Here is a 13,981-nt window from a genome sequence, read left to right on the forward strand (position 1 = left end):
TCCAGTTATTTCCTCAGAAATTAAACATCTCAGATCCCCGACATTTTCACAGTTTCTCTTTATCCATCAGCACAAACAGGAAAACCCCTCACCCTAGATCAGCACATGGAACGCTATGGAAAGCGTTTACTTTCCCTGGCCTGAGGAAACCCATAGGATATGCAGATGGAAGCTTGATATATGGTGCAGAGATATAAGGCCATATCCTCGTGCCCTGCCTGGATTATTAAGGGCTCTAAGGACTCCCACATTTTCATAATTATTCCTGCCCCACAGCATGTTATATAGGAATAATCAGGTGAAGGGATTCTTGTTAACATTCACACTGCTGCCCCTGATGCCAGAGAATAGGGTCAGTCTCATTAATACTAATTACATTTAGTATGCGGTTGCAAATGCTAGCACTGTAATCTGTATGGTGTCCAGTCGTGTACCTCCTGTGAGGCTACCATGGAGAGCTTGAAGGAAGTTACATATCAGATCACTTCCTCCCACCGCTGATGCGGAGGAGGGAAGACAGGGCAACTCAGGGCAACTGCTGTTGGGCAAATCAGATTAATGGCAGTTCCCTGCACACAGGGCCGGACTGGGGGGAAAAAAAGCAGCCATGGAATAGTGTATAAGAAAAAATAAAAACTGAAATGAATTCTCTCATGTACACAATGAAAAAGTGAACAGCGCACTCTAGTGTGGTGATGGTGATCCCACAATATCTAAAATGGGGATGTGCAGTGATATATAATGCACAAATGTGTAAATACCCTTAAATGCTGCTGGGTGATCACTGAGAAATAATGCACAGACTTTCATAGGGCAGTAAGGTCCATCAATGAATAAAGCAAATAAGTAAAATACACTACACGAGGTGTCGCACGCACGTTTAATGTAATACCTCTTAGTGTATTTTACTTATTTGCTTTATTCATTGATGGACTTTACTGCCCTATGAAAGTCTGTGCATTATTTTGCAGTGGTTTCAACAGTTTGATACAGAACTGGGAGGACAACACTAGAACATACGCTTCAACATCAGCATCCCATTAAGTAGGACACTGGTTGGCAAGATAAAAGGAGACCAGGCAGTGATGTGATGCACGCAACTGGTGCGGCCCAGATAGGGTGGTCAGTCAAAGGGAGTTCGCACCAGACTGCATGCCAATCAAACTGGCGAGCCAAACATAGAAACATAGAATGTGACGCAGATATGAACCATTCGGCCCATCTAGTCTGCCCAATTTTCTAAATACTTTCATTAGTCACTGACCTTATCTTATAGTTAGGATAGCCTTATGCCTATCCCACGCATGCTTAAACTCCTTTACTGTGTTAACCTCTACCACTTCAGCTGGAAGGCTATTCCATGCATCCACTACCCTCTCAGTAAAGTAAAGTAATACTTCCTAATATTATTTTTAAACCTTTGCCCCTCTAATTTAAGACTATGTCCTCTTGTTGTGGTAGTTTTTCTTTTTTTAATTATAGTCTCCTCTTTTACTGCTACTTGGATTTTGCCAAGGCATTTGATACGGTTCCTCACAATAGGTTAGTCTTCAAACTAAAATAAATTGGTTTAGATGAATATTATTGTTGTTGGGTAGAACATTGGCTTAAGGATAGAGTACAATGAGTTTTCATTAATGGTAAATTTTCAGACTGGACAAAAGTGGTAAGTGGTGTCCGTCAGGGTTCTGCTTTGGGACCGCTATTATTTAACATATTTATAAATGATCTTGAAATAGGCATTGAAAGCCATGTATCAGTGTTTGCAGATGACACAAAACTTTGTAAAGTAATAATATGTGAGCAAGATATTTCTTTGCTGCAGAGGGATTTGGATAGATTGGGGGACTGGGCACTAAAATGGCAGATTCAATTTAACGTAGAGAAATGCAAAGTTATGCACTTCGGGGTTAAGAATGCACAAGCAATTTACACCCTAAATGGTAGTGAATTAGGGATAACCACACACGAGAAGGATTTGGGAATTGTTATAGATAACAAATTAAACAGCAATATGCAATGTCAATCTGCAGTTGCTAAGGCCAGTAAGGTTTTGTCATGTGTAAAAAGGGGCATAAATTCTCGGAATGAAAATATAATTTTGCCTCTTTATAAATCACTGGTAAGACCACACCTAGAATATGCTGTGCAATTTTGGGCACCTGTTCTAAAGAAAGATATCATGGCACTAGAAAAAGTGATAAACTACAAAATTGATAAAAGGAATGGAGCATTTTAGTTACGAAGAAAGGTTAAAAAATGTAAATCTGTTTAATTTAAAAAAAACGGTGCCTGAGAGGGGATATGATAACATTATACAAATATATTCGGGGCCAGTACAAACCTTTATCTGGAAATCTATTCATAAACAGGGCTATACATAGGACACGAGGTCACACATTTAGGCTGGAAGAAAGGAGATTTCATCTAAGGCAAAGAAAAGGTTTTTTTACAGTAAGAGCAATAAGGATATGGAATTCTCTGCCTGAAGAGGGGGTTTTGTCAGATTCTATACAGATGTTAAAACTGCAATTAGATAAATACTTGCAAAAACATAACATACAGGGATATAATTTTTAATTAGTGGGGTAATAGCTGCTTGATCCAAGGAGACATCTGACTGCTATTTTAGGGTCAAGAAGGAATTTTTTCCTAGTTTGTTGCAAAGTTGGAAGCGCTTCAGACTGGGTTTTTTGCCTTCTTTTGGATCAAAAGCAAAAACATATGTGAGGAAGGCTGAACTTGATGGGCACAAGTCTCTTTTCAGCTATGTAACTATGTAACTATGTACTGTGTTGATTCCCTTTGTGCATTCAATAGTTTTTTCTATCATACCACCTGTCTTGTCTTTCCTCCAAGCTATACATGTTAAGATCCTTTAACCTTTTCTGGTAAGTTTTATCCTGGAATCCGTGAACCAGTTTAGTAGCCCTTCTCTGAACTCTCTCTAAAGTATCAATATCCAGTACTGCATACAATACTCCAAGTGAGGTCTCACCAGTGTTCTGTACAATGGCATGAGCACTTCCCTCTTTCTACTGCTAATACCTCTCCCTATACAACCAAGCATTCTGTTAGCATTTCCTGCTGCTCTATTACATTGTCTGCCTACCTTTAAGTCATCTGAAATAATTACTCCTAAATCCCTTTCCTCAGATGTTGAAGTTAGTACTGTATCAAATATTCTATACTCTGCCCGGTTTTTACGTCCAAGATGCATTATCTTTATTATTATTATTATTGTTTTATTATTTATATAGCGCCATCAGATTCCTTAGCGCTGTACAATGGGACTTATTTACATTAAATGTCAGCTGCCACAGCTCTGACCATTTTTCTAGTTGACTTAAATGATTTGCCATTTGGCTTATCCCTCCTGGAACATCAACCCTGTTACATATCTTAGTATCATCAGCAAAAAGACATATCTTACCAAGACCGTATGCAACATCAAGGGTAAACAAAGGTTTACCAAGCACAAAGAACTGCCTCAAGGTTCTAAAGTCCTGATCATAAGGCAAGTGTGTCTAATGATGCATTAACTTTGCTTTTTGGGGACCCCAAACGACCTTAAAAGTGGAGACCAAGAAAAAAAATGTGATGGCAGTGCAGGACCCTGATATTGGGACTGTCCCACTGAAGTATTGGGAGGCATGCCAGTAGCCTCGTAGCATCATAGTCATTACAACAGCCTGCAGTGATTGGAGTGTCCCTTTAAATGCTGAAACTCTACCAGAAAATGCATTTTAAACATAAAATATATATTTTTAAAAGGTTCTTTGAAACACCATAGCATTTATGCTCCTTTCATAGCTTCCAGAGCAAAAAACACTCCGACTCCTAAAGCAGCGCTTTTACATTTTGAGTTTTTCATAAATAAGAATCGCTATGCAAAATATTCTACTTACTCCATTGTAATGTCCCAGAAATTTCAAAACAATTGTGTTGAATTTTGGCATGATTTGTCTCCATATAATGCAAATTGCAACTAGCTGTAGCTTGCAATGGCTGATGGGAGCAAAATCTTAATGTACACGCAATGCCGATAGCATATTATTGCACATCCAAGACCACATTTTGTACACAGATAGATACATGTGCAAAAATTCAGCAGGGACTATGGCTCACATGAAGCCACTAGGAGCTGAAGAGAAACCTGACAGCAACATAGTGACAGTGAGATGACAGAATGTCAGATAAGCACATATATCAGCTATCACCAGATATATGTTTTGTCTTGGTAAGGATCTGCTAAAACCTCCTTTCCAACATCTCTGACAATGACCTCCTCCTTATCAAATGAGCCAACCCTACCACCTCCATGACTGATTCTATACCAGGCTCTCTTTTAGCTCCCATTTCCATTCTATGCTAATCACTTTCTATTTTCTGGTTACTTTCCTAGTGCCATGTAAATGGCAATTGTCAAATATCAAGTTTCTGACCTGTCTAACTTCTCTCTTACTTCCCTAAACCTCATCAGCTATCCACCTTCATTCACTCCCATTCTATTCTCTCAGCCACCCAATCTAGTTTCCGTGCTGCTCACTTGACTGAAACAGAGCTCCACTCTGTCTATACCTTCCCCACGTAAAAGCAAAAATCAAAACTCTTGTCCATCCTTATCCTTCTTGATTTATCCACTGCCTTGAACTCTGTCAACCACGTGGACGGTGGACCATCCAAGTATTTTCCTCACTTTTGACAACCTTAATGTCACTGGTAAAATCCTCACTTAACTCTCAGACTAGCTTTCTGATTTGTGACTCTGCCAATCCCTTTTCTTTGCCACTCCTGCAGAGTACAGTACATGGACCTCTTCTTTTCTCCCTCTATATAGCCCCTCTGTATGACCTCATCTCTTTCCATGGCTTCAAAGCTAATTTCTTTGGAAATTACATCAAGATCTCCTTCTCCTTCTATTCCCTTACACCCGGCCTTTCCTCCGGCATCTTTTGGTGCCTCTCTGATGTTGCCCAATGGATATCATCACATTTTCTTAAAATTAACCAAGCCAAATCTTAAGTACCCTTCTTCCTTGCACCATCTCTTTCACCTCCCGTTCCAAACCTCAGTCTCCACTTTCCCACCCTCACTAGCTCCTCTTGACCCAGAGATCTCTACCTTGGTATCCTGTTTGACACATGTTTCTGTCCATCATTTTCATATATTTAATATTCAGAAAATCCACTACCTACTGACATTATTTTCCGAAAAACTCCTTATCCGCTTCCTCACCAGACTTGATTACTTTAAATCCTTTTTACTTGGTCTTCCACAAAACTACATTACTCCACTTCAGTAAATCCAAAATGCTGCTAACCACATACACATTAACATGCCCTATTCTGCTCATGTCTGACTACTTCTTAAAAAAACTCAACTGGCTTCTGGTATGCAAGCGGTCTACTTTTTAATGTATCACCCTCATGTTTAAATCCTTCTATAACTGCGCTCCTCCCTATCTCTACTAACTCATTTCCTGCTTTACTCCAAACCATGCTCTCTGCTTCATCAATGCTAGCTCTCTTACCAAAAGATACACCCCCCCCCCACAATTCTGCTATTTTTCCCTCTCAGCCCTCATCACTGGGTACAATACATTTGACTGTATCATCCCCCCATTATTCTCTAATCCCTAGCAGTGCGACCACCAAACAAGCTTCTTCCAAGATGCACCTCTTCCATACATATTCAAATTTAAACTAGGTCAATCTTGTCTACAACATACACTCTTCTTTTCAACGCCCCTTTCCCTTCCCTGTAGGTCTCTGACCAATGGCCTTCTTGCTTCTTATGAACCTCCTTGTCTCTGTTCTATATGCTACTTTGTCTTCTATTTCTTATACATTCAGTTCATAATGACTACAGATCATTGGTTCTAGACTCTATCCACATCATAATCACCGTGTATGGTATACCAGATGTTATAAAATGCTCCTTATATGGACACAGTCACAGATATATTTCTTCTACTTCAAAATTCAATTTCCTCCCCACAATATTTTGTTTAAATCCCCCTCAAAGACCCTGTTGTTACAATTCCTCCCTAAATTGTAAGCATGTGGGTCCTCTTCTCCTTTAGTTTCAGTGTGTGAGATAATGAATGCTTACACAAAATGTTAAATTATATTGGAAAAGGCAAGTCCTGGAAGGTCGTGTATTCTGTGCAGTGGCAGCTAGGTGGCGATCAAGGATTGACAATGAAAATCCTTTTGACATTGTAAAAGAAGAAAGGCAGAGAGGTTGGTTTGATTTCTGCTGAGCATAGCGCTGTCAAAATACTCTTCCATTGTGCTATCTTACAGAACAACCAGGATTTAGACTGACAAGAGCAAGGGTTGTGTTATTTTGGCATTTGATATTTCCTTCAGCATATCTATTGTGCCTTGTGTTTGACTTTCTAACTTTTAGACTAAAGGGCTGTAGATAATGAAGAGTAAAGTCAAATGATATTTTGGCATGGTCAGATGATTCAGGACTGATTTTTGGCTTTGATTGTGCAGAAGGAGAATTTTAGACGCATTGTATGTTTCGTTTACACATTGTGCAGTGCTGCAGAATAAGTTGCTATGTTTTAAATAATAATAATAATAATAATAATAATAATAATAATAATAATACTAATAATAATGTCGTAATTCAATAACCAAATCATATAAATAAATGTAAATGTTTAAAAACAAATATTGTCATCAGTTTTTTTTCATTACAAAGATACATAGATACATAATGGTGAACTATATTTTTCTGGGATAATAATAACTTCTAGAGGTTATGCAGAAATCATAAACCACAAAACGGACGGTTGATTATTATTATAATTTTCTTAAAGGATCACTATTGTGCCAGGAAAACAAGCTTGTTTTCCTGGCACTATGAAGTCCTTAGGTCCCCCCCCACCCTCGTGGCCCCCCTCCTGCTGGGCTGAAGGGGTTAAAACCCCTTCAGCCACTTACCTTTCTCCAGCGCCGGGCTCCCTCAGCGCTGGTGACCTTTCCTCCTCCTGCTGACGTCAGCGCCGAAATGCACATGTGTGGCAAGAGCCGCGCGCGCATTCAACCCGCCTATAGGAAAGCATTACTTAATGCTTTCCTATGGACGTCAGCGTCTTCTCACTGTGATTTTCACAGCGAGAATCACGGAAGCGCCTCTAGCGGCTGTCAGTGAGACAGCCACTAGAGGCTGGATTAACCCTCAGTGAAACAAGTGGTCTGGGTGCCTATAGTGTTCCTTTAAAGAGCATTATATTATTCACCTGTATTTTATTATCGACTACCAGAATGCTTTTGCTTTGGTATTTTTAAAATCACATTAAGAATACCTAGCATACCCACATTTTTTGCAACAATTTAGACATTAACTAAAATATTTGAATACAAACAGCAATACAATTTTTCGTCACATACAGAAATTGTTGCAAGTATAGATAAATAAAAATAGTCAGATATCTTGTTTATTGGTATTTATAGGGAACCTTATGGTATTTTTGCTGCTATACTATTAAAAAACTACATTTTATTTTTTTACATGCGATGATTTCAATACACAGTGGTATAGTTACACGGAACTGTATATTAAAAAGCTGTATTGTAAGCAACAGTGCTTAGATTTTATGGGTGTTTGCTGAAATGCATTGTTAAAATCTGAAACATAATAGAGGTCAATTTGTATTTGCATATACAGCAGGGCATTCTGGGAGAACCATGCAAACATTATTTCTGAAAATTGGTGTTTTCAATACAATTTCTGAGGTATAATTTGTGATATGTTGGTGATGCACAATAGTATATTTTGAATTTGCACTAAACTATTGTAATGTATAAAATATTATTTACTGATTGACATTGAGTCCTTTCTCACACCTCCCCCTTCCTTGATTGTTAGAATGCATGAATGCAATTTTGAATTAAAACTTAAAACAAGGACTAAAATCATGGCATTAGATTGGCAACCCACTGTAAAATTAGCTCAGTGACCAATTCTTCATTTAGCATACACGTTATAAAAAAACAAAAAAACAAGCAAAACAATTTTACAAAACACCAAACAATAAATTCTTTAGGGTACTCTGCAGTGTACAAGCAATATGTTATGCCAGTACCAAACATTGGAAATTCCGAAACATCATTGGGACCCAATTTATATTATTGTCTCAGGGCTTAAGAACTCATAAACTAGAAATTCCGCTGAAAGTTAAAATATCCCTTTAAAAAAAAAAAAAAAAAAAAATGTTCTTTACAGGAGGTTTCTTAAATAAACAGATGAGCAGATGGGCAGCATCACAAAAAAAATCACAATATCTGCCTCAAATTAATACTTTTTGGTAAGCTTTTCAAATTATTTAATAATTATAAGTATAACTATAATAATAATAATAATAATAATAATAATGATACATATATTAAATATAAAATATATGGATATATCTAAAAATATTAAAATATTTTACAAAATATTAAATAGTTTAAAAAGCTTATCCAAACATTAACTTGAGTCCATAGTTAAATTGAGTCCATAGTTAGAGTTCGCAAACTCAGAGATAATCATTTTAGTGACTGAAGAAGGCATGCATTGGTTATGATTGTTAAGAGTTTTGTACATCAGCAAGACAATTGTGTTAGGTATTCACATTATACCAACCAGTAGAGAGAACAGAGGATGGCTGTAAGAGAGTTAAAAACCCTTTTAATGCATACCTATTTCCAGCACAGAGGTCCCTCGGTGCTGGCTCTGTCTCCTCCTCTGACACGTTCAGCACTGTGTGTGCATTAGGGATTCTCAATAGGAATGCAATGAATCAATGCATTCCTTATGAGGTATTTGTAGACCCTCAATGTTCTCATGCAAAGCAAAGGATGCACAGCGCTGTTTCACTGAGTTAATCTTGGTGAGGCACCAAGAAGTGCCTCTAGTGGCTGTCTTCAAAAAGCCACTAGATGTGGAGTTAATACTGCAATTATTGCAATTTGTCTGAAACTACAATGGTTTACATCACATGGTTAAGAGGACAGGGCCCCTGCACCCAGACCACTTCAATGGTATGAAGTGGTCTGGGTGCCTATAATGTCCCTTTAAGGAACAGCATTTATGTATACTACAGATCAATGGAATACTCACTGATTCCCATACTCAGAGATGGTACACAAACAGGACTTTTAATTATTGCAGAATAGAGTGTTGCAGTTCGTTGTTACATAGCAACACAATGCTTGAACCAATGTGCAGTAAGGACTTTCCTCAAGAAAAAGTTTACAGCTAAAGAGAGTTATTAAATAGACTGCCTCTCCGTGAAAACCAGTGTGAAGAAAATCACAATAAGGTATATTTCAGCTACCCCTGTGGGTGTGGTTTAACCACTCCCATTTCCAACTGCAGCCGGCTCTCTGTCCACCACTGAAAGCACCAGTGTTCATCTATGCCAACCCAAAGCTTTTTCATTGAGAAGCATTAGGAGGCCTGTTGTGCATTCATGGCAATTGGCACACTGTATTAAGCGTCTTTATATAGAGATGCATTACACCAATGCATATATATGGAAAACGTTTAGTGTCTTCATACTGTGCTTGAAGACCCTGGGCGTCAGTCTTGCAAAGAATGAAGGACAGCAATAGGAAGCATTTTTAGTGGCTGCCTGGGTGGCAGTCCCTAGAGGTGTTCTAAGTGATAAAGGTAAACATTGGACAGAAAAGGCTATTTGCACCAACACCACTACAGCTGTACCAAAACATCTACAGTGGTTCTGGTGCATGGAGATTTCCTTCAAATGAAACAACACACAGGCACAAAGATACACACCTAACAAGACATGCAAAACCTTATAGTGACACAGACATCCTCACACAGATACACATTCATTAACACACACATACAGACAGACTCACAGATGCACAGTCACAATCATACATTACTCATAGTTGTACACGCACTGACACACAACCGTAGTCACACACAAATACACGCACAGTTATACATTTAGACACATATACTCATATTAATAGCTACAATACAGCCTCGGCTCTTGTCATACCACCCTTTGTGTCTATTAACCAGCCCCCATTAAGAATACCAGGCAGGTCCGTATGCTGCTTCACAGCACTCTGTGTGTCAGGAGAGACAGGGATGTGACGTTGATTAACATCCCCACCCCTTCTCCCCCACACAGAGCACTGTGCAAGGAGGATCAGAAAGAAACTGTCTGCAGTGCTGGGCATTAAACTGTGGGCTGGTGTAAGTTGCACTATCGCAACTGTCCCCCTGGCCATCCTTGCCCTCATGGCGCTGGGTGGCAGGCCTCTGGTTTTTAAACAAACCCATTTGCTGGCATGTTTCTCCCATTAATCTTCAGGAAGCCATATTTCCACTATATGAGTTTCTATGCCACAAATTAAGTGCATTCTTACTTCAATATCTTTGTTTAGTTGCTTTAGCGTAGTTGCGTTGTGTGCACAGCGGAAAATTTGCTTCAGCTGATTGACTCATCCAAAAAAAAATACATTTAGTTCAGTTAGCCCAATAGTCAGATCAAATTTCTTAAAGAAAAATTGGTGTAAAAAAAGTTCAAATAAAAGCAAAAATGGCATGAAAATGGGCCAATAAGTGTACTGCATGATATATACATAGTATAAATATAAAAAAAGAGAATGCATAACTTATAAATAAATACTTTTTTTTACTTCTCCTCCTTTTTTCCCTCTGTATGTCACTTCTCACTTGATCTGTGAGTAAAATGAACATTAAGTGGCTGTCCCCTAGCCGTCAATCATCTTTTTATATATTAATTTTTGTTTGGCGCCACAGTCAGAACTCCACATCATGAATCGAAGTGACATGTTCTTATATTGCAGGACTCTATTGTTCGTTTATATGTCCATATAGTGCTTTGGAGTTACAGAATTCGGACAACAAACTGATCAGCGTAATTCGGATGAATTGCAATGTGAAAGAAAACAAGTGTACAGGTTTAGTGTTTACTTCCAGCCTCGAATTCCCAGACTAGCTATTTAAGTAGTAACAGGTTCTTTATGATGTAAGCTACTGTCAAAAGTGCATGATGTCATCAACTAAGCTCTGTACGAGATATGCATATCTAACAGCTAAAAGCATCACACTGACATATAAGTGGACTCTTCAAATGGTAAACATGGATACTGTGGACCAATAATCAATACAGAAATAGTAAAGAAGACAAAATGAAAACTTAGCCGGTAGAATTTGGCTATTCTGGGATATTCTCTTTGAATTCCTGACAATTCACATTTTAAAGAATAGCAACTATGAAACCGCACAACCTTCATCTTTATCGTGTGAAAGAGTATATTTCATTATTCATTTTTCATAATGCATTTATTATTAATTCTAGTTTCCATATTTATTTTGTCTGCAGCACAGCCTTGGCACATATATCAATATGATTGGGGGGATGCATTGCTGTGCATTGTTCGTGCTTGTGTATTCCAGTTGAACGCTCAAACATAAATATAACTATGCTGTAGCTAAAGCTAATAAAATAAAAGTAGTACATAGATTCGTGCACGGTGGGAAAATTAATTTTGGTTGTATTGATTCTGCAAAAAAAAATTAAATTCTAATTTAGTTAGATTTCAGGATTTCAGCTTGTCTGAATTTTGTTAATGTATGTACTGTACTGTACAATGATATGATAATTTTTGCACCCTTTTTTATAACGCTATTTCCAATCGGATTTAAGACCGAATAGAATGGTATTCCACCTTTCAAATTCAGCCCACCTTCCATCAATATTCATGATTTTTAAGAATTTGGTTACTTCTGAGCTTTCACTTGCATATTTTAAGCTTTTGGTCCGACTGAACCCAAATTATTTGATTCCTTTGCTTATTTATTTGACTTAGTGGTTGGCCCCTAAACATCAATCATCTTTTTTTTTTTTTTGGAAGGTGGGGGGACAAGGGCTGAATTTCAAATCCTGAATAAAACTGTTCATCCGTTGTTCATGTTGTTTGTTTTCTGACGCTTCCATAAAGTGATTTGGAGTTTCAATATTCAGACAGTCTGCCAATCAGCAAACATTTGGATGAATTGTGATTTGTTTGAAAAAGAATGCAGGAGGGAGTGGAAATATTAGAACAAAAAAATTAAAAAAGAAAAACAATACAAAATTAAGAGGCCTGGAGAGGACATAAAGAAGCAGGGATATTGAAACACCAGAACTTTTGTGTGCAGGTAATGACTGCTTGAAGTCTGGACCACATGGACATCACTAAACGCTGGGTTTTATCCTTCAGTTGTTGTTTGTTTGTGGGTCTTTCTGTCTTAAGATTAGTCTTCTGTAAACAAAATGCATGCTTGATTAGGTTGAGATCAGGTGATTGACTCGGCCATTGCAGAATATTCCACTTCATTTCCTTTTCTGGGTTGCTTTTGCAGTATATTTGTATCATTGTCCATCAACTTCTCTGAATTTGGTTAAATCTGAGCAGATAATAAATACCTATACACTTCAGAATTCATCCGGCATCTTATGTCTGATCATCAATAGACACTAGTGACGCAGTGCCATTGGAAGCCATGCATGCCCATGCCATCACATTGACTCCATTGTGTTTTATAGATGATATGGTATACTTTGGATCATGAGCTGTTCTAAGCCGTCTCCATTCATTTTTTTTGTGCCATCATACTGGTACAGGTTGATCTTAGTCTTATATATCCAAAGAATGCTGTTCCAGAATTAGTCTGTTTTTTCTAGATTTTTTTGGAAAAGTCCAATCTGGCCTTTCCATTCTTGAGGCTTATAAATGGTTTGCACATTGTGGTAAACCCTCTGTATTTGCTCGTCTTCATGTTATACGCATTTGACTGCATGTTGTGGGTTCACGCTATGGGCTGTAGCGTGTGTGTATAATAATATTGGTTATAGTATGTGTGTACAGGGTCTACAGTGCATTTGGATAGGAGTTGTTTTCTATGTTTGTGTGCATATGTATGTATAGGGTGCTTAAGTCTGTATATACAGGGTCTGTTGTGTGTGTAGTGGAAAAGCAGACCTAGTGGGTCAGAGAGAGTAGGGCGCCCCCTAGTGAATATCCATACATATGTACAAGAAGTAAAATATAACTTTTAATAGTTAATGCATAAAATGCTTGAGGTAAGGACCCAGATACAAAACAAAAAAGAAAGAAAATGAAAACACAATACACAAAATAATGAAAACAAAATAAAGAAAAATTGGAAAAATTAGATCGGGAGGATATCAATAAATGTGAGAGCGTGCTGGATGGGGATAGTATAACCTAAGGTGATAACCTACAAGTTACTATACGAATGAACGCCCCCCAAACTGCTGTATATCTCACAGGTACACTGTAAACTCTTAGTTAACTCGTGCTATGGACCCTCCGTATACTCCTACTTAGTTAACTTGTGCTATGGACCCTCCGTATACTCCTACTGGGGAGTATACGGAGGGTCCATAGCACGAGTTAACTAAGAGTTTACAGTGTACCTGTGAGATATACAGCAGTTTGGGGGGCGTTCATTCGTATAGTAACTTGTAGGTTATCACCTTAGGTTATACTATCCCCATCCAGCACGCTCTCACATTTATTGATATCCTCCCGATCTAATTTTTCCAATTTTTCTTTATTTTGTTTTCATTATTTTGTGTATTGTGTTTTCATTTTCTTTCTTTTTTGTTTTGTATCTGGGTCCTTACCTCAAGCATTTTATGCATTAACTATTAAAAGTTCTATTTTACTTCTTGTACATATGTATGGATATTCACTAGGGGGCGCCCTACTCTCTCTGACCCACTAGGTCTGCTTTTCTACTTATACAATTATGTAAGGGTTATCCCCTAATCTGGTCGCCCCAGGACACACCAAAAGTTGCTTCCCAGTTTGGGTATTCAACTTACTTTTTTCTTTTTTTGTGTGTGTAGTGGCATAGGGGTTCAGAGTGCGAAAAGGAAGAAAAATATTCATATTAATTAAAATGAAAA

This window comes from Pelobates fuscus, chromosome 4 (genome assembly GCF_036172605.1).
Source record: "Pelobates fuscus isolate aPelFus1 chromosome 4, aPelFus1.pri, whole genome shotgun sequence".
Classification (NCBI taxonomy): domain Eukaryota; kingdom Metazoa; phylum Chordata; class Amphibia; order Anura; family Pelobatidae; genus Pelobates; species Pelobates fuscus.